The following is an 18635-nucleotide window of genomic DNA, read 5'->3' on the forward strand; positions in this document are numbered from 1 at the left end:
AACTTACTGCTATTTCATTATTTTGTAGTTTTCCATATGAAGAAAGTAGTTTCCTGTGGAAAAGCATCAATCCTTACCCCCATCTATCAAGTATTACTTAAGGGTCAACTCCTGATTATTTACACGTCTGATGTGGGACTGTGGAAGAGATAATATAACCATCTTCCCTTGGCATTGGCAATGTGGGAAATGGTTTCAGATGATACATGGCTTGTTGGTTGAGGAACATCAGTAGTTGACCACATATTCTGAGATTTCCAATAATAACTTCAGCAAATCTATAATCCTTTATTCCGTTGGTTGCACCACGTGGCTTGTGGTAGGTATCTCAGCTCCCGGACCAGGGATTGAATCCAGGTCACAGCAGTGAGAGCACAGAATCCTAACCACTAGGCCGTCAGGGATCTCCCAGCAAGTCTATAATTCTAAAGCAGTCTGTAACCCTTCAGGAATGGACAGCCCAATTTTAAGGATAGCTAATTTGTTCTTTTAGTGCTGTATAATTTTAATTGCATTGACAGTACTTTTTAGTAGAACTTTTTCTACTGTGTCTTATTTACGTCCTCAATTTGATAATAGAGAATACTGGGCACTCGTAAATTCTTGAAGACCTGTCCTATGTTGATTGTCACTCATGAGATTAGCTAACATGCACTGTTATGACTAGTTACTGTAGTTCTATGGAAACTACAGTAATTGCTGCAGGTTTTTGTAGCATACAATTGTTTACCCCATATGAAATGGCCCCACACTGATGTACTCCCAAATTTTTAGTCATTAATTCTAGTTTTGTACTTGCCTATGGCAGGTTCTTTCATTCCTTGGTTTCTTCTAATCTGTTTCAGGCATAGAAGTCCAGTAATCCTGTGTCAAGAGAATTAATAGGCTCTTAGATTTACTCTTATCAGTAAACGGGAGGAGCACGGGAGGAGCCCAACATCATGATATTGCTATGACAATGCTGTGACATTGATTTAGGGGGACTCTATTCTCTTACATTTATTCCCTGGCTCTCCTCTGGTTTAAAGCCAAGTGAAATTACCAGATGCCGGATTTTAGACTGGAGAGTTGTTTAAGGAACTACTTAGATATCAACTGACGTTAACAGACTCTTATCTACAAAAGAAAACCTGAGATTCTTAACCCTGGGTTTGCTTTAATATTTTGAGCCGAGTCTCAAATGTTAACAGAGCTTCACATGTAGAACAAAAATGCACGCGGTACCCTTATGTGGGGGGCAAAGGGAGAGAGTAATACCTGCTAGGAAACTTAACATTTTAGTTATGGTGAGGTTGAACTGGTTTTGATTTTAGATTTTAGGTTATTTCTGGCTGATACCATGTTCTTTGTAGGAGAAGAATGATTACTAATGAAAACAGGTATATTAGGTCTCTTTTCAGGTCCTTTGCTGGAGGACCTCATTCCTCATTCTCCTGACAAATGGCTGAGCTGAGGGCTGGAGTTACTTCTACACATGTATACCACAACTGGGGGATTATATTGTGTTTCTCAGCAAAGCATTGTTATAATTCCAGGCAGCAACATGGCTAAAGGAGTTCAGAATGTTTACATAGGCACTTGCATAATATTTCTCTCAGAATTCTTAGTGCTTGGGTTTCTTGTACCTTCTTTCTTCTCCTTAGAGGGGTTAGGACATTGCTTCAGATTTCCTTCTAATTGTCCTGACTTAGGGTGTGGCAGTTAGTACCTGGTTATTATACCCAAGATCATTCAGTTCAGTTCAGTTGCTCAGTCGTGTCCGACTCTTTGCGACCCCATGGACTGCAGCACGCCAGGCTTCCCTGTCCATCACCAACTCCCAGAGCTTGCTCAAACTCATGTTCCTTGAGTCACTGATGTCATCCAACCATCTCATCCTGTCATCTCCTTCTCTTGCCTTCAATCTTTCCCAGCATTAAGGTCTTTTCCAGTGAGTCAGATCTTCGCATCAGGTGGGCCAAAGTATTGGAGCTTCAGCTTCAGCATCAGTCCTTCCTTTGAATATTCAGGACTGATTTCCTTTAGGATTGACTGGTTTGATATCCTTGCTGTCCAAGGGACTCTCAAGAGTCTTCTCAAGCACCACAATTCAAAAGCATAATTTCTTCAGTGCTCAGCTTTCTTTATAGTCCAGCTCTCACATCCATTCATGACTACTGGAAAAACCATGGATTTGACTAGATGGACCTTTGTTGGCAAAGTAATGCTTCTGCTTTTTAATATGCTGTCTAAGTTTGTCATAGCTTTTCACCCAAGGAGCAAGCGTCTTTTAATTTCTTGGCTGCAGTCACCATCTGCAGTGATTTTGGAGCCCAGGAAAATAAAGTCTCTCAATGTTTCCATTGTTTCCAAGGGTCATTAAGTATTATTTACTGGCCAGTGTCTCAAATATTGGAACCAAGACAGCAGTAACTGCTGACATCCCTCACTGTAGAACTGAAGAAACTTTAGCTATAGCAGAGCTTTGGAAGGCCATTGCTGAGAAGAGAAGCCCAGGCTCTAGAGTTAACCATCTGCTTGCTCTCTCTGCCTAAGCACCAGCTAGCCCTGTGACTTGGGACAAGCCTCTTTGCCTGGGTCAGCCTCCAGGCCACATTTATGAAAGGATAATAAAGTCCCTCCCTCACAAGCTCCTTGCAGGGATAATAGGTGAGGCTCCTGGGAGGCCCTCTCTAAATGATTATCCCCATGGATCTGATAAGAAGCCAAAAGTTAACCAAAAAGTTCAGGCTATCTCTTCTCCTTTACTTCCCTAGAAGACTGAATCAATAAATGATCACTGTATTATAAAGTGAATTCACCAGGCTTTGATCACCCAAGCTTTAAGAAGCCAGCAACCACCACCCTCACTGTTGGGGAAAGCAATCTCAGTGTACTTGAAATTAAACCACACAGATTAATGATTCACCCATTATGCTTAGACCTGCGAGACCAGCAAGACAGGACCAAGAGAAACTGGTAGCAACAGGATCTGAACAAATGAAAAATGCAAGAAGAGAACCCAGTAGCAGCTGAACATCACCTCTGATACCTGTGGGATGGTCTGCCTCTGAAGGTGACATTGTCCAGGTAGGTCCTGACAGGGGAGCCTGCAGACCTCAGAGCAAGCTCCCAGGCGAGGTTTCGGAAGAACAGGTTCCACGCCTGTAACAATGAACCCTCCTGGCTGAGCACAGGCACACTTGACAGGAGCTGAAAGGAGGAACTGGCCTCTCCCCTTCTTAGAGAAATTTCTAGTTATTTGTTTATGAAAAGGTCTAAGGGAAAGCAAGTTCAGAATCTAAGACCGCCCAGGTCAGGTGATTTGTTTCTACTGAACAGTAACTGATCCAATAAAGGGAGGATGCAAATGTGGCTTTTTACTTCCCCTTCGGTACTCAGTGAGCATCACTGATAGCTCAGTGAGACAGTTTTAGGTATCTTATCCGTTTGCTTTCTCCAAAGTTGTGAGAAAACATTCCTTTCAACCTTACAGTGCTTACATCCTAAAACATTTTGTATTTATTTAGTGGAGTGTTTTAATAAGCATTGGCTTCCCTCATGGGGAAGATTCTCTGGAGAAGGAAGTGGCAATCCACTCCAGTATTCTTGCCTGGGAAATCTCATGGACAGAGGAGCCTTGTGGGCTACAGTCCACATGGGGTTGCAGACAGTTGGACACAACTGAGCAACCATGGGGTTGCAGACAGTTGGACACAACTGAGCAACTAACAGTTCAGTTCACTTCAGTGAAATCTTTGGATAAGCATTGAATAATAGAGGAAACGATCATTGTACTTGGGAACACATTTGTGAGCATTAATTTTCAAGTAATTAAAATGCAAACGGAAAACGTTTGTATCTCCCGGTATTCTCATTTGAGCAGTACCCCAGAAAACCTTTGGTGTCTAGATGGAGATACGGCATACAGTCCCAGGAATGTACACCATCTTAAAAAATATTTCTTCAGACTCTTTACAAAAGCAAATACAAACAAATTCTAATTCGGGCTAATTTACTGGTTTTCATTGTTTAGAATCATTGCAGATACTTACTGTGAAGGTTTCTTTAGGTCAGTGATTCTCACAGTGGGCTCCCTGGGTCAAAAGCATCAGTACCGCTTGAGACTTTGTTTGAAAGGTGAATTCTTGCCCCTCCCCACCTCCTGAGTCAGAATATCTAGGGGTGGGGCCCCCAGTCTCCCAGTGATTTTTTACAGATGAAAGATTTGAGAGCTGCTGCCTTAGGGGGAAAAAAGATCTAATTTATAGACGTTGGCCTTGTGATAACCTTTGCATTAGTCCTTAATCCTTTCATATTGGTCTCTTTAGAACATCATTTACTTAGAACTTTGAAAAATGACTTGACCTTCTCACTTTACTACTGACACTGTCAAACCCAAAATGCGGTATCAAGGGCATTTCTTTATTTTGCCAGCATGGAGCCAGCATAAATAGTCTGAGCTCCTGCCAAGCTATGTAGCAATGAATTGTTTCAGTTGAGGAAGAAAGAAAAATGAATCAAGTATTTTAGCTTTGGGTTTGTGGAAGTGAAGGTTGAACTTCATCAGCAAGTCCCCTCACGCAAGCCTGATTGTAAAACTGTGTCTCCTGGGGGATGATGATAATGGGATATTTGACACCCATCCAGAAACTTTCAACCTCTGGTTGTATCTTAAATAAGAAAATTAAGAGTCTACAGAAAGGTCACAAAGGATTATCAGGGGGAAAAAGGATAATTTAACCTCTAAAGAATAAAAGGGACAGGGAGGCATTTTGATTGGGGAAGGGCTGCCATGGTGCAGAGGGGATCCTGAGGGCCAGCTTTTCCCTCAGGACCTGGGGCAACCTTCTTGAAACAAAAGTGAAAGTGAAAGTGAAGTCGTGTCCGACTCTTTGGGACCCCGTGGACTGTAGCCTACCAGACTCCTCCGTCCATGAGATTCTCCAGGCAAGAATACTGGAATGGGTTGCCATTTCCTTCTCCAGGGGATCTTCCCAACCCAGGGATGGAACCTGGGTCTCCTGCATTGGAGGCAGACACTTTAACTTCTGAGCCACCAGGGAAGCCTTGAAACAAAGCCTTTACTTGATCAGGATAAGTCTTCACTGGGGAGAAAGCCGCTTGGGATGAGCCCCTTCACAAAGTCTAAATCCTGATAAGCTCTTTTTGCATCATGAATACCTAGATCTGAGGCTTCAAGCTGTAGAATTCTGACTGGACTTCTAGTTTTTTTTTTTAATTTTATAAAAAAAATTGGAGAATAGTTGATTTTGTGTTAGTTTTGCTGTACAGCAAAGTGATTCAGTTAAACATATACGTAAATCTACTCTTCCTTAAATTCTGTTCTCATAGAGGTCATGAGAGTATTGAGTAGCGTTCCTTGTGCTGTACAGTAGCTTTCTTATTAGTTATCTGTTTTATATATATCACTGTGTATGTGTGTCAATCCCAAATCTCTCAATTCATCCCTCCCCACCTTTCCCCCTTAGTATCCATAAGTTTGTTTTCTATATCTGTGTGACCTTCCAGTTAAAAAAAAAAAAATCCCACATTAAAAGTTAAGCGTTTTTATAGAAAAGTTTGGATTGCAGGTTTTTTTGTTTTTTTGTTTTGATCGCAAGTTTTATTTTTCAGTGAAACATCTGGCAATACCACATTCCTATTCCCACACTTCCGTATCTGTGTAAAAGGGCTAGACCTGAGAACAGGCTCCCTGTGTTAGGGAGGACAAGCAGGCTCCAGTTCACTGTACTCCAGGTCTCCCGGACTCAGGCTGGTGCTGGCTCTCATTGATCTTTGTGTTGATAGACTTTTATTTCTTCTAACAGAATCAGAGAATGGCCCTAGACTGGAAACAATCCCAATGTCCATTTTAATAGAATGTCCATCATCAGCAAATACATTGATATAGTAAACTCTGAGGGTGAAGAAACAGTTGCTCTAGTCCCAAACACAAAGTTCAGAGAAAGAAGCCAAACTCTGTGTTTGTATTTATAATAACAACAAGAATGGGCCAAGTTAAGCAACAGTATTGGGAGTTAGAATTGAGATTTTCATCTTGGGAAGGGACAGTGGCTGTGAGTCAAGAGTGGGACTCCTGGGATCCCTGTACGTTCAGTCTCCTGACCTGTGTGCTGGCACCTGGATGTTGTCTTTGTGGAAATTCATTCACTGGTCACTTACACTGCGTGCACTTCTCTGTTTACATACGCTTTGCTTGAGTACAAGTGAAAGAGCGTGCCTGTGCTAACATTGTATCCTGCTTTGCCTTCTTGTTTACACTGACTTCCAGGCCAATATGGGTCTTCAATTGAAAAATTTCTTAAAAAGCTTGTTTTCCTAGTGTTTGAAAAGAGGTATGATTTCTTTTCTATTTTTAAAAATTTAAAAAAATATTTGTTTTTTAATTGAAGGATAATTTTTACAGAATTTTGTTGTCTTCTGTCAGTCATCAACATGAATCAGCCATAGGTATACATAGGACCCCTCTCTCTTGAACCCCACTCCCATCCCATCTCTCTCCCCATCCCACCACTCTAGGTTAATAGAGAGCCCCTGTTTGAGTTCCCTGAGACATAGAGCAAATCCCCATTGGCTATCTATTTTACATATGGTAATATAAATTTCCATGTTACTCTCTCCATACATCTCACCCTCTCCTCCCCTCTCCCCATGTCCATAAGTCTATTCTTTATGTCTGTTTCTCCATTGCTGCCCTGCAAATAAATTCATCAGTGCCATCTTTTCTAGATTGCGTATATATGCATCAGTATACGATATTTTTCTCTTTCTGACTTACTTCACTCTGTATAGTAGGCTTTAGTTCATCCACCTCATTAGAGCTGACTCAAATGCGTTCCTTTCTATGGCTGAGTAATATTCTGTTGTGTGTATGTACCACTGCTTCTTTAGCCGTTCATCTGTCAGTGGACACCTTGGCTGCTTCCATGTTCTAGCTATTGTAGATAGCACTGCAGTGAACATTGGAGTACATGTGTCTTTTTCAATTTTGCTTTCCTCAGGATATATGTCTAGAAGTGGGATTGCTGGGTCATATTCTGGTTTTATTCCTAGTTTTTTAAGGAATCTCCATACTGTCTTCCATAGTGACTGTATCAATTTACATTCCCAACCAAAAGTGCAACAGGGTTCCCTTTTCTCCACACCGTCTCCAGCATTTATTGTTTGTAGAATTTTTGATTATGGCCATTCTGACTGGTGTGAGGAGTTACCTCATTGTAGTTTTGATATGCATTTCTCTAATAATGAGCAATGCTGAGCATCTTTTCGTGTGTTTGTTAGCCATCTGTATGTCTTCTTTGGAGAAATGTCTGTTTAGGTCTTTTCCCCACTTTTTGATTGGGTGGTTTGTTTTCCCGCTATTGAGTTGCATGAGCTGCTTGTATATTTTGGAAATTAATCCTTTGTCAGTTGTTTCATTTGCTATTATTCTCTCCCATTCTGAGGGTTGTCTTTTCACCGTTTTATAGTTTGCTTTGCTGTGCAAAAGCTTTTAAGCTTAATTAAGTCCACCTGTTTACTTTTGTTTTTATTTCCATTACTCTAGGAGGTGGGTCACAGAGGATCTTGCTTTTTTTATTGAGTGTTTTGCATGTGTTTTCCTCTAAGAGTTACATAGTTTCTGGTCTTACATTTAGGTCTTTAATCCGTTTTGAGTTTATCCTTGTGTATGGCATTAGGAAATGTTCTAATTTCATTTTGTTCACATGTGGCTGTCCAGTTTTCCCAGCACCACTTATTGAAGAGGCTGTCTTTGCCCTATTGTATATTTTTGCCTGAGAAGAGGTATAATTTTTATTTGAGCTATTTTTTAGGTTTTAGGGTTATAAAAGTCCAGTGCAGCCGTGTTTAAAATGGTTAATTTCAATGTCTACAGATACATCTCAACATCTTTGAGTTGTTTGTTCAAGAAAGTTTTTCTAGGCAGTACATATTCTGAGCCATTGCATATGAGCTATAACATATGAATGCTGGATGTAGAATTCTTGAACTAAAATATTTTCTTCTAAAAGTCTGTAGATGTTTTTATAAGATTTTCAGTCAATAGTATTTGTGACAGGAAGTCAATAGACTTGTTGCTCTTTAGTGGGTACTTAAAACTTTACAAACTTTTCTTTGTGATGTATATATTTTTTAACTATTTGTTCCTATATTTTTTCTTTAAAAAAATTGTTTCTTTATACTTGAAATTAGAAGTGTTCAGTCAGGATATGTAAGAGTGGGTTTAATTTTGCCTAGGATTTGGTATGTACTATCAACTACTTAATTATCAGTTTAGTTTAGTTGCTCAGTCGTGTCTGACTCTTTGCGACCCCATGAATCGCAGCACACCAGCCCTCCCTGTCCATCACCAACTCCCGGAGTTCACCCAGACTCACGTCCATGGAGTCGGTGATGCCATCCAGCCATGTCATCTTCTGTCGTCCCCTTCTCCTCCTGCCCTCAATCCCTCCCAGCATCAGAGTCTTTTCCAATGAGTCAACTCTTCACATGAGGTGGCCAAAGTATTGGAGTTTCAGCTTTAGCATCAATCCTTCCAAAGAACACCCAGGACTGATCTCCTTCAGAATGGACTGGTTGGATCTCCTTGCAGTCCAAGGGACTCTCAAGAGTCTTCTCCAACACCACAGTTCAAAAGCATCGATTCTTTGGCACTCAGCTTTCTTCAGAGTCCAACTCTCACATCCATACATGACCACTGGAAAAACCATAGCCTTGACTAGACGGAACTTCATTGGCAAAATAATGTCTCTGCTTTTGAATATGCTATCTAGGTTGGGCATAACTTTCCTTCCAAGGAGTAAGCGTCTTTTAATTTCATGGCTGCAGTTACCATCTGCAGTGATTTTGGAGCCCCCCAAAATAAAGTCTGCCACTGTTTCCACCGTTTCCTCATCTATTTCCCATGAAGTGATGGGACCGGATGCCATGATCTTTGTTTTCTGAATGTTGAGCTTTAAGCCAACTTTTCACTCTCCTCTTTCACTTTCATCAAGAGGCTTTTTAGTTCCTCTTCACTTTCTGCCTTAAGGGTGGTGTCATCTGCATATCTGAGGTTATTGATATTTCTCCCGGCAATCTTGATTCCAGCTTGTGCTTCTTCCAGCTCTCTCTTTTGTTAGTTCTCTTTCTTTGGGGGACATCTGCTATTATCACCTGACTCTGATATTTCACGTCTTCTCTACATTATTTTTATTGGTTTTACCTTCTCCTTTGTAGTTGGGGATAATGTCTTGACATCATTCACTATTTTGCTTGTTCCATTTTCTTCACAGTCCAAACTGGATTTTAACTGCTTCTGTAATAACTTTGCCTCCCAGATGGCTCACTGGTAAAGAATTTGTCTGCCAATGCAGGAGATGTAGGTTTGATCCTGAGTAGGGAAGATCTCCTGCAGGAGGAAAGGACAACCCACTCCAGTATTCTTTGTTTGGGAAATCCCATGAATGGAGGAGCTGGGTGGGCTACAGTCCATGGGGTTGCAAAAGAGTTGGACACGATTTAGCAACTAAACAACAACAACATAATGGTTTTAACGTCCATTTTACTTTTAAGATAAAGAGGACTGTTCCACTGTCACTCTTTTTTTTTTATTGCAAATGTTTCCTTTCCATGATGATACGCTCTAGGGTCTTGAATCGTGTTCAAATATGAATTATTTAATGTATTATGAGTGGAGGTATATGCTACATTCTGCTATACACTTGTGATCTAAAAATTGAAGTCAAAGAATCCTGAATCAGATAACTTCTGATTTTTCTATTTCTTGAAATAACTTGATTTCAAAGAAAGACAGCTCTTCTAGCCATCTCAGAATCTTTTATTTTATTCCCATGTTGTGTAGCCTCTTTTAATGGGCTCTGTAGTTATTCTATTTACTATTATTGTAAAGGGAAGTATTTACCTGTTTGGTCTCCAATAAGCATTGGTCTGGGTTCTGATAATGTGTGGATTTATGACAAGCTATCTCAAATAGAATTTGTTTAAAGGAAGAAATGAGAAAAATATAATTATATCATCAGATGGCTTGCTCAATGATTTTTAAGACTAAGAGGCATAGAGAAGGATCTAGAGCCACAGCTGCAGTCACAACTAGCTTTCTGTGCCATTGCACACGTTTAGGGCAGAACAGCACCCCGTCGTGCTTAGTCTTCTGCTTGCTGAGGCTCTTTACTGGGAAGGAAGTCTGAGGCCTCCCAGTGCAGCAGCTGTTCATTATTAGCTGAGGTGAGAGGGCCCTAGGGCTGGACTTAGCAATGGGTTCTCAGTGCACTCCTTCCTGAGTTATAGTGCAGCACCAGACTCTCCTCTTCAGCTTGGGGTTATAGTACACATTTGTTAGTAGCCTCCCTGGATCCTTGACCTCTTCCCCTTTCCAAAGACCTGTGACTTCCATTAGGTTTTATGTGTTTCCATCATGCTTGTTCCATGCCCAGCTTGAAGGGTGGAACATATGACCCTTGTTAAGCCAACTATGGCTTCCAGCCCCCTGGCTGCGAGGAGTGTTTGGAGGATGACATGTCAACTAAGCCAGTCCAGTCCAGTCAATGTGACTCTTGGGAATTTTGCTGAGAATACAGAACAGCTCTCTTTTCTGATGGATGTGAAAGAGGAGGTGTGTGGCACTGGAACTGTTGGCAACTGTATTGGCGAAGAAGCCAGTCTTAGGATATATCTGACACCAGGGCTGGGAGAGTGGAGTTGGGGAAAAAACAAAACAAAACTGGGCCTCAGTGACGTCACTGAGTCGCTGAAATAGTTGTCATTGGACTCTAGAAAGACATTCTTCTACATTTATCTTTTCCTAAGTTATTAAAGTTCCTTTATTGCTAAGTCACTTGAGTTATGCTTTCTTTGCTTGCATACAGATGGATCCTCAATAATATAACGGTGTCATTGGGGGTCTATTAGTTCCTCACCCTACCATCTAGAAACGTTGTTCTCAGGAAGTGGGCAGCTTTCATCATCTTTATTTGACTCAGGACCACTTAGACTGTATTTGGAGATTAAACTGTAGATTTCTGATCTGCAGGTGGCACCAATCCTTGATTTCTAGTGGTTATGCAGGTATTTTTTAATATGATTGTTTTGTTGGTCACTGTATTAGTTTTCTATCACTGCATAACAAATTATCCTAAGTTTATTGGCTCAAAACAGCTGACATTGATTACCTCAAGTTACTGTGTATTAGCAGTCAGGGCAGAGCTTATCTGAATCTTCTGTTCACCATCTCACAAAGCTATGATCAAGATATTGGCTGAGCTGCATTCCTTTCCGGAGTAGCTGCATTCCTTTCCGGAGTTTAGAGTCTTCTTCAAATCTTGCATGGATGATGAAGAATTCAGTTTTCCTGTGGTTGAAAGACTATGGCACTCAGGTCCTAGAGGCCACCTCCAGTTCCCTGCCACATGCTCCTCTCCATAGGCAGTTCACAACACAGTTTGATTTGTCAAGGCTAGTGGGATGGCCTTTCTATCCAGTTTGGTAAGATGGAGTCTTGTAGACATGTGGTGGTTTAGTTGCTAAGTTGTGTCTGATTCTTGCGACCACATGGATTGTAGCCTGCCAGGCTCCTCTGTCCTCTGTCCATGAGATTTTCCAGGCAAGAATACTGGAGTGGGTTGCCATTTCCTTCTTCAGGGGATCTTCCCAACACAGGGATCGAACCTAGGTCTCCTGCACTGCAGGCAGATTCTTTACTGATTAAGCCACCAGGGAAGCCCATACTGTATAGCATAGTCTCAGGAGTGACATTCCATCACTTTTGCCATATTCTATAGCTTGGAAGCAAATCACAAGTCCCATCTGTAATAGCAAGGAGGGAGTTACTCATTGTGACTTTGGGGTCACATTAGACTGTGTCCACCACACTCATTTCAGTCAGTTCAGTTGCTCAGTTGTGTCCGACTCTTTGCAACCCCATGGACTGCAGCACACCAGGCCTCCCTGTCCATCACCAACTCCCAGAGCTTGCTCAAATTCATGTCCATCAAGTTGGTGATGCCATCCAACCATCTCATCCTCTGTTGTCCCCTTCTCCTGCCTTCGATCTTTCCCAGCATCAGGGTCTTTTCTAAGGAGTCAGTTCTTTGCATCAGGTGGCCAAAGTATTGGAGTTTCAGCTTCAGCATCAGTCCTTCCAGTGAATATTCAGGACTGATTTCCTTTAGGATTGACTGGTTTGATCTCCTTGCAGTCCAAGGGACTCTCGAGTCTTCTCCAACACCTAGTTCAAAAGTATCAATTCTTCATCACTCAGTTTTCTTTATGGTCCAACTCTCACATTCACACATGACTACTGGAAAAACCATAGCGACTATATGGACCTTTGTCAGCAAAGTGAAGTCATTTCAACAGTAATTTAGTTTTTGTTTTTGTTTTTTTTTTTAATGAATTGGGATGTGGCTAAAATATGCCCCCAACTTTTCACACTGTACTTTGTTTGTCTCTTTGACATCAGGTTGAAAAATAATTTTAGGGTTTCTGAGAGAAAGAGAAGCCAATATGGAAAAGTGGAAATAAACCAAGCAACTGAACATCATAGCAGCCTGCGAGAAAGGCAGAACTAAAGTTTTACAATTCCTTAGGCTGCCCTGGCTGTGTAACAACCCATCTGTGTATGCCAAGACCCAGCAGAGGCACAGTGGGGTGTATTTCTTCTGTTCAGTTTTAGCGTGGGCTGCTTTGAATTTTACTTTGTTATTCAACAGGGGCTCACAGTAATGCTCCAACTTACCTGAATGAATTTGTCCTTATGTTGACTGATCTAGAGTCAAATCCCCTACCTTGGAAAGTGTGGAGATGAGATTTAGGTATGAAATTCATTTCTGAATTATGCTAAAGTTATAAGCTGCTGTTGATTTATCCAACACATTTTACCCAGCTCAACTCAACCAATTTTTAGTGATGACATTTTTAAAGTGACCAGAGTTTACCTCTCTCGTCAAAATCTAGCTGTGAAGAAGTTACCAACTTCAATAACAATCTTGGAAATGAGTTTTAAAAGCCCAGTAGAGGAGGAAAAGCAAGCCTGTGAATTTTAGTTTTCACTGTAGTGACACTAGAACAGATCATTTGAGTGAAAATTATTCTGTTACTTCTTTGTGATTTAGGACCCATTGTAAGACTTCTTCCACTTCCCTGTGATCGCTGTCCCCAGGTCATAATTCTAGCATGATTATGTCAAAATTATCTCCGCAGTAGTCAGTTGTGGTGTTACAAAGAGAGAATTAAGACTTTAGGTGGTGAATAAGCAGAAGCAGCAGGAGCCCTAGAAACGGAGAGGCATAAACCTTCTGCTCTTCTGAAAAATGTTCTTGAAGACTGCAGAGGGAGGGAAGAGATAAAACATGGTTTGTTACATAAGCCAGAATCATTTCTAAATGGAGCGACGATGGATCTAATTTTCTCAAATGGTGCTCATGAAATTGTTCTCAAGCAAAGGCATTCTGTGAGATGGGTCATATTACTGTCACATTATCTATGGATGTAGAGTTTTTGAAAGCACAATACATATTCTTTCCTATACCACGTACAGTCATTATATAAGATAGTCATCTTTAGACTTTAATGACCAAAAAACATTTTACCTGATTTTGTTGTCTTTGCATGCAGAAATATTTCTTAGGCTATTGTCTATGGGATTATATAATCTGATACTCATGCATGTGTAATAGCCTAACAGGTGCATTTGTTGAGGAATAATCAGTGCACAAGGCTGATACTATCATATTAGAAAGTTAAATAATCACTTGCAGTTAATTGGTTTTATTTCTTTCAGCAGAGGTTGCTGTATTCAGTGCCTATGCATTTTGATTAACCCCAAGAGTGCCCTTTGTGTGTGGTTAAAGACGCAGCATCTCACCAGGTGAAATAGATTAACTCCGGAAAGATTCGGAGAAAGCAATGGCACCCCACTCCAGTAGTCTTGCCTGGAAAATCCCATGGGCAGGGGAGCCTAGTAGGCTGCAGTCCATGGGGTCGCTAAGAGTCGGACATGACTGAGCAACTTCACTTTCACTTTTCACTTTCATGCACTGGAGAAGGAAATGGCAACCCACTCCAGTGTTCTTGCCTGGAGAATCCCAGGGACGGGGGAGCCTGGTGGGCTGCCGTCTATGGGGTTGCACAGAGTCAGACACGGCTGAAGTGACTTAGCAGCAGCAGTAGCAGCAGGAAAGATTACAGGGGTCCGTAGAGCCTTGTCTGTAAAACATCAGTAGTTTATCTGCTTTTCATAAAGAGAATTTAAAAAAAAATTATTTATTTTTACTTGAAGGATAATTACAATACTGTGTCGGTTTCTGCCAGACATCCACATGAATCAGCCAGAGGTGAACATATGTGGATTTCCTCTTGGACCTCCCTGCCACCTCCTACCCTATCCCACCCCTCTAGGTTGTCACAGACCCCTGGTTTGAGTTCCCTGCGTCATACAGCCAATTCCCACTGGCTATCCACTTTACCTACGGTAGTGTGTATATATTTCCATGCTCCTCTCTCCATTTGTCCCTCCCTTTCCTTCCCCCACCCCATGTCCAGAAGTCTGTTCTCTATGTCTGCACCTGATAAGGAGAAGTTTTAAAATATGTAGTATATTCTACTTTTAGTACTGTATGTGACAAAGATTCTCCCGCTGTCTTTCTGGACAAGATGGGGAAATGTGGGCTAAGCTGGAGTTCACGTAGGTTAATGGGGATCACCTGTATCCCAAAAAGGCTCATGTAGGGGACAGGCTATAGAGGGGTCCACGAGTTCCTGTTTGATCTGTGTTGATTAACATTTTTATCAATGTTTGTGTGATGGCATAGAAATCTGATTTATCAGATTTGTCATGGTCACAATCATAGACAGTGTGGTCAGTGAAATAGACAAATGAATCAGAATTATGCAAGACAACTTGTTCACTGATGAGGGTGATGAAAGAAATCCAAGAAGATGGTATATGACTGGGGTACACACTGAAGAGATTTACGTTTCTCTTTAATTTTTGATATTAAAAATGTTTAAAAGTCATACAAAAAAGTTTCTCATGTGCTCATTTTCTAAATGCTAACACTTTGGCATGCTTTCTTAGAGACTTAAAAAAATGTGTGTGTATTCATGCTCATACATATAGCCCTATTGGTATATTTTGTATGCATATAATTAATATAGATATATGTTGGCCCATGAAAAAATATTACAGGTAAAGCTAAGTCCTGCTACAGTCTGATGTGTCCTCCCACCCCCATTCCTATGTTGAATCCTAACTTCCAAGCATGATGGTATTAGGAGATGAGGCCTTTGGGAAGGTAACTAGGTCATGACCCTCATGGTTGGGCTTAGTGTTCCTACAGAAGAGACTCCAGCATCAGTCAGGGTTCAGCGAAGACCCAGAGGGCTTAGGGTGATGGTGGGGGACTTAGAGAATGGGGTTCAGTTCTGCAGCCTGCCCTCTTTTCATCCATGTGCCAAATAGTCTAGGTCATTCTGGCCCAAGAATCTGGAGCTCTGATGCTCAGCTCCCAGCAAGGCTAAGGGCAGACTCTGTGCAGAGGGTTCAAGGGATAGGCAGACATGGGGAAGATGGTGGGAGATTGGTTGTCTGGGGGCCCTAACTTTTACAGATGAAACAATTTATATAAAGTAAGCAGAGCTGTCAGGCTCTCCTCAAAAAAAAAAAAAAAAAAATCCCCAGAGAGATCTGTATCCTTTCCACCATGTCAGGACACACAGCAAGAAGTTGCCCTCTAGGAAGCAAGTCCTCAGCAAACAGTCTGCTGGTGTCTCCATCTTGGCTGTCTCAGCCTCCGACTGTGAGAAATGAGATTTCTGTTGTTCACAAGTCACCCAGTCTGTGGCATTTGTTGTAACAGCCTGAATAGACAAGACTAGACCTCTTTGACTTGTTTCCCGATTCTTCACTTCCCAGCCTAATTCCCACAGTTTAGTTTGTACTTCAGGAACTTTTAAAACAGGGTATGGTATTGTTTTGTATGTGGCAAAATTTATAGGGATGGCATGATGCTGTGCGATCATTATTTGTGTTCTTCGCTTAACGGTGTTTTTGAGAGATAAGCGTGGTGAGTCATGTCCTTTGACTGCCCGTAAAAGCCAAAGTCCTGACAAACCAGGTCTTTCCCCTCCCCACCGGTTACTTCCAGGCCCTCATCTTCTGTTGCATCGCCTCTCTTGCCACAATGACTTTCTTGATGCTTTTTGGACACGTTAGTTATGCTTCTGTTAAACCAGGGACTTTGCACTCACTGCTTCCTCCATTTGGGCTGCTCTTCCATTAATATACTAGGGCTTCCTCAGGAAAGAAAACAGCTAACGATCTCAGTTCACATAGGGAGGTCTTCTCATTTTATCTAGTATTGCAGCTGAATGATGGCTTGCTGCTGCTACTGCCCCCTACAAGGGATGGGATGAAAGGGATGTCTTGCCCAGTAATTCATAGCAGCTTCCTCGAACCACCTCTACTCTGAATTCATACAGAGCCAACACGTTTAAACATCTTCTAAGTCGCTTGGAACTCACAAACTAATGGACATACAAACAACTTTTTGGCATTTATTTTTTAATCTCCCTGGACTATGCACATGCAATGGGACCATGCACACACAAGTTACAAAAATAACAAGTTGCAAAAACAACTTACTGAGCACTATGTTTTAGAGTCTACGCCCTTTCTCCAGCACTCCATGAGGAGGGGATCATTACATTTTACAGGTGTAGAAACTGAACTGGTAAAGTAAACTGAACTGAAGAGGTAAAGTACATTGTCCAAAGTCACGTGTGTGTGTGTCTGCTCCGTCATGTCCAACTTTGTGACCCCCACGGACTATAACCCACCAGGCTCCTCTGTCCATCGGATTATCCCAGCATGAATACTAAAGTGATTTGCTATTTCCTCTTTAAGGATATCTTCCTGACTGAGCGGTTGAACCCATGTCTCCTGCATTTTCAGGTGGATTCTTTACCACTGAGCCACCTGGGAAAGCCCCCAAAGTCACTTAATTCTCAGCTGATAAGTGGCAGAGTTATCATTCAAACCAGGTCTGTCTGACTTCTTCTTAATCATTTTATGATAAACATTTATAAGAAGAAGGACATTAGATCACAGAACGTAATAATGGTGCCTTTATTTTACAAAGCAAATTTATCCATATGGAGAAATAGGCATATGTCCATACACTACTGTGTTTAAGTTTCAGTTAAAGCCATACTGTGAGAAACATGTGAATAATATCTGACATTTATCAGGAAAAAATCCTTCATATAATTTATTTCTGGTACTATTTCAAATGAACTCTTGCTATTTAAGATGTGGTTAAACTTTAAAGTGTTTAAGTCCGAATATTTAAACACTAATTTGACTTCTTCATACTTTCTCATCAGTAGAACCATATATTTTTTAGTTTGAAAGAAAGAAAGTGGTTGCTCAGTCATGTCCAACTCTTTGTGACCCCATGGACTGTAGCCTACCAGGCTCCTCCGTCCATGGAATTTTCTAGGCAAGAGTACCAGAGTGGGTTGCCATTTCCTTCTCCAGGGGATCTTCCCAACCCAGGGATAGAACCTGGATCTCCCACATTGCAGGCAGATGCTTTACCTTCTGAACCACCAGGGAAGCCCTTTAGTTTGTAGGAAGGACTTAAAAGTAATTTCAATTCAGGATTTTCATAGAGTAAGGCTAGAAGGAGATGTGGGTTCCATCCCTGGGTGGGGAAGATCCCCTGGAGAAGGGCATGGCAACCCACTCCAGCATTCTTGCCTGGAGAATCCCATGGACAGAGGAGCCTGCAGGTTATAGTCCACATGGCTGAAGCGACTGAGCATGCACACAAGGCTAGATTTGCTGTTTTGTTAAGTTGTGGGTGTAGCTATTCTTTGCTGTTATTAGTATCACCCAGAGATGAGGGACGTGGAGGTGGAGCATCCTTCGTGCATTGCTCCGCATGTGTTCCTTGGTTCTAAGTGTGGCTTTCCTTAAATGTTTTTCAGACAGTTGTTTCATTAGATGGTCTGTGGCTGTGTTATCCTGGTCTCATTATATACATTTTTTCACATTTTAACTTCTAGATGCCTTTAGTCAAAACTCCCATGAGTGCTTCTTTCTGTTCCATGGTTTGCTTGAAGCAAAATGAGTCTCAGAAATTTCCAGCCAGCAGAGAAAAAAGGGAAAGGCACAGAAAAATACAGATGGTGACAATATCTGCTCCTCTTGGAACAAGTTTCTCAGGGGAACGTACCTCTTAGACCTCACAGGCGGCGGAGACTCAAACACTGGGAGAAAGGGACAGAGGCACCAGGGGAAACCCTTCGTTTTCCGTTGTAGAAACCAAGAGTATATTTGGAGCATATATGGAGTATATGGACTGTGGGGTGTATCGGAGTATATGGAGAGTATATTTGACCAAGATCGTTTAGCTTCTTGTGTGATGCTGATACTAAAATCCGGGGTCAGTGTTCTTTCCAAAAGCTCATTGCCTACCAGGCCCTTGTTATGAAGTCATTCAAAATAATGCCAAAGAGGATGACACCACCATTTGCATTCTGTGACTTGTTCCTTTACAGAGTAGCGTTTCAGGAATCCTCATTTTACTTTGACATTTCAGGTCCAGACAGACATCTGAGGACCTTATGAC

At 41.5% G+C, this 18635-nt stretch overlaps 1 protein-coding gene and 1 long non-coding RNA gene across 4 annotated transcripts in view; one reads left to right on the forward strand and one right to left on the reverse strand.

Moving 5' to 3' along the window:
* Positions 1 to 4381, reverse strand: part of PLEKHG7 (pleckstrin homology domain containing, family G (with RhoGef domain) member 7) — a 92288-nt gene extending 87907 nt beyond the window's left edge. Inside the window, exons 1-2 of one of the 3 annotated variants that reach the window (XM_010839703.1) lie at positions 4035 to 4381; positions 800 to 864 (exon numbers count right to left, since the gene is read on the reverse strand). The gene's annotated coding sequence lies outside the window, so the exon portion shown is untranslated. Of the gene's footprint in view, positions 1 to 799; positions 865 to 3022; positions 3389 to 4034 lie in introns of those variants that run through there. The other 2 variants (XM_010839704.1, XM_010839705.1) reach the window with 2 other exon arrangements.
* The window catches only part of LOC104988400, a 51465-nt gene continuing 35759 nt past the window's right edge, over positions 2930 to 18635 (forward strand). The window contains exon 1 of the long non-coding RNA XR_825234.1: positions 2930 to 3069. This is a non-coding gene — a long non-coding RNA (uncharacterized LOC104988400). The remainder of the gene's footprint in view (positions 3070 to 18635) is intronic.

Source organism: Bison bison, unplaced genomic scaffold, assembly GCF_000754665.1.
Source record: "Bison bison bison isolate TAMUID 2011002044 unplaced genomic scaffold, Bison_UMD1.0 scf7180017864133, whole genome shotgun sequence".
Classification (NCBI taxonomy): Eukaryota; Metazoa; Chordata; class Mammalia; order Artiodactyla; family Bovidae; genus Bison; species Bison bison.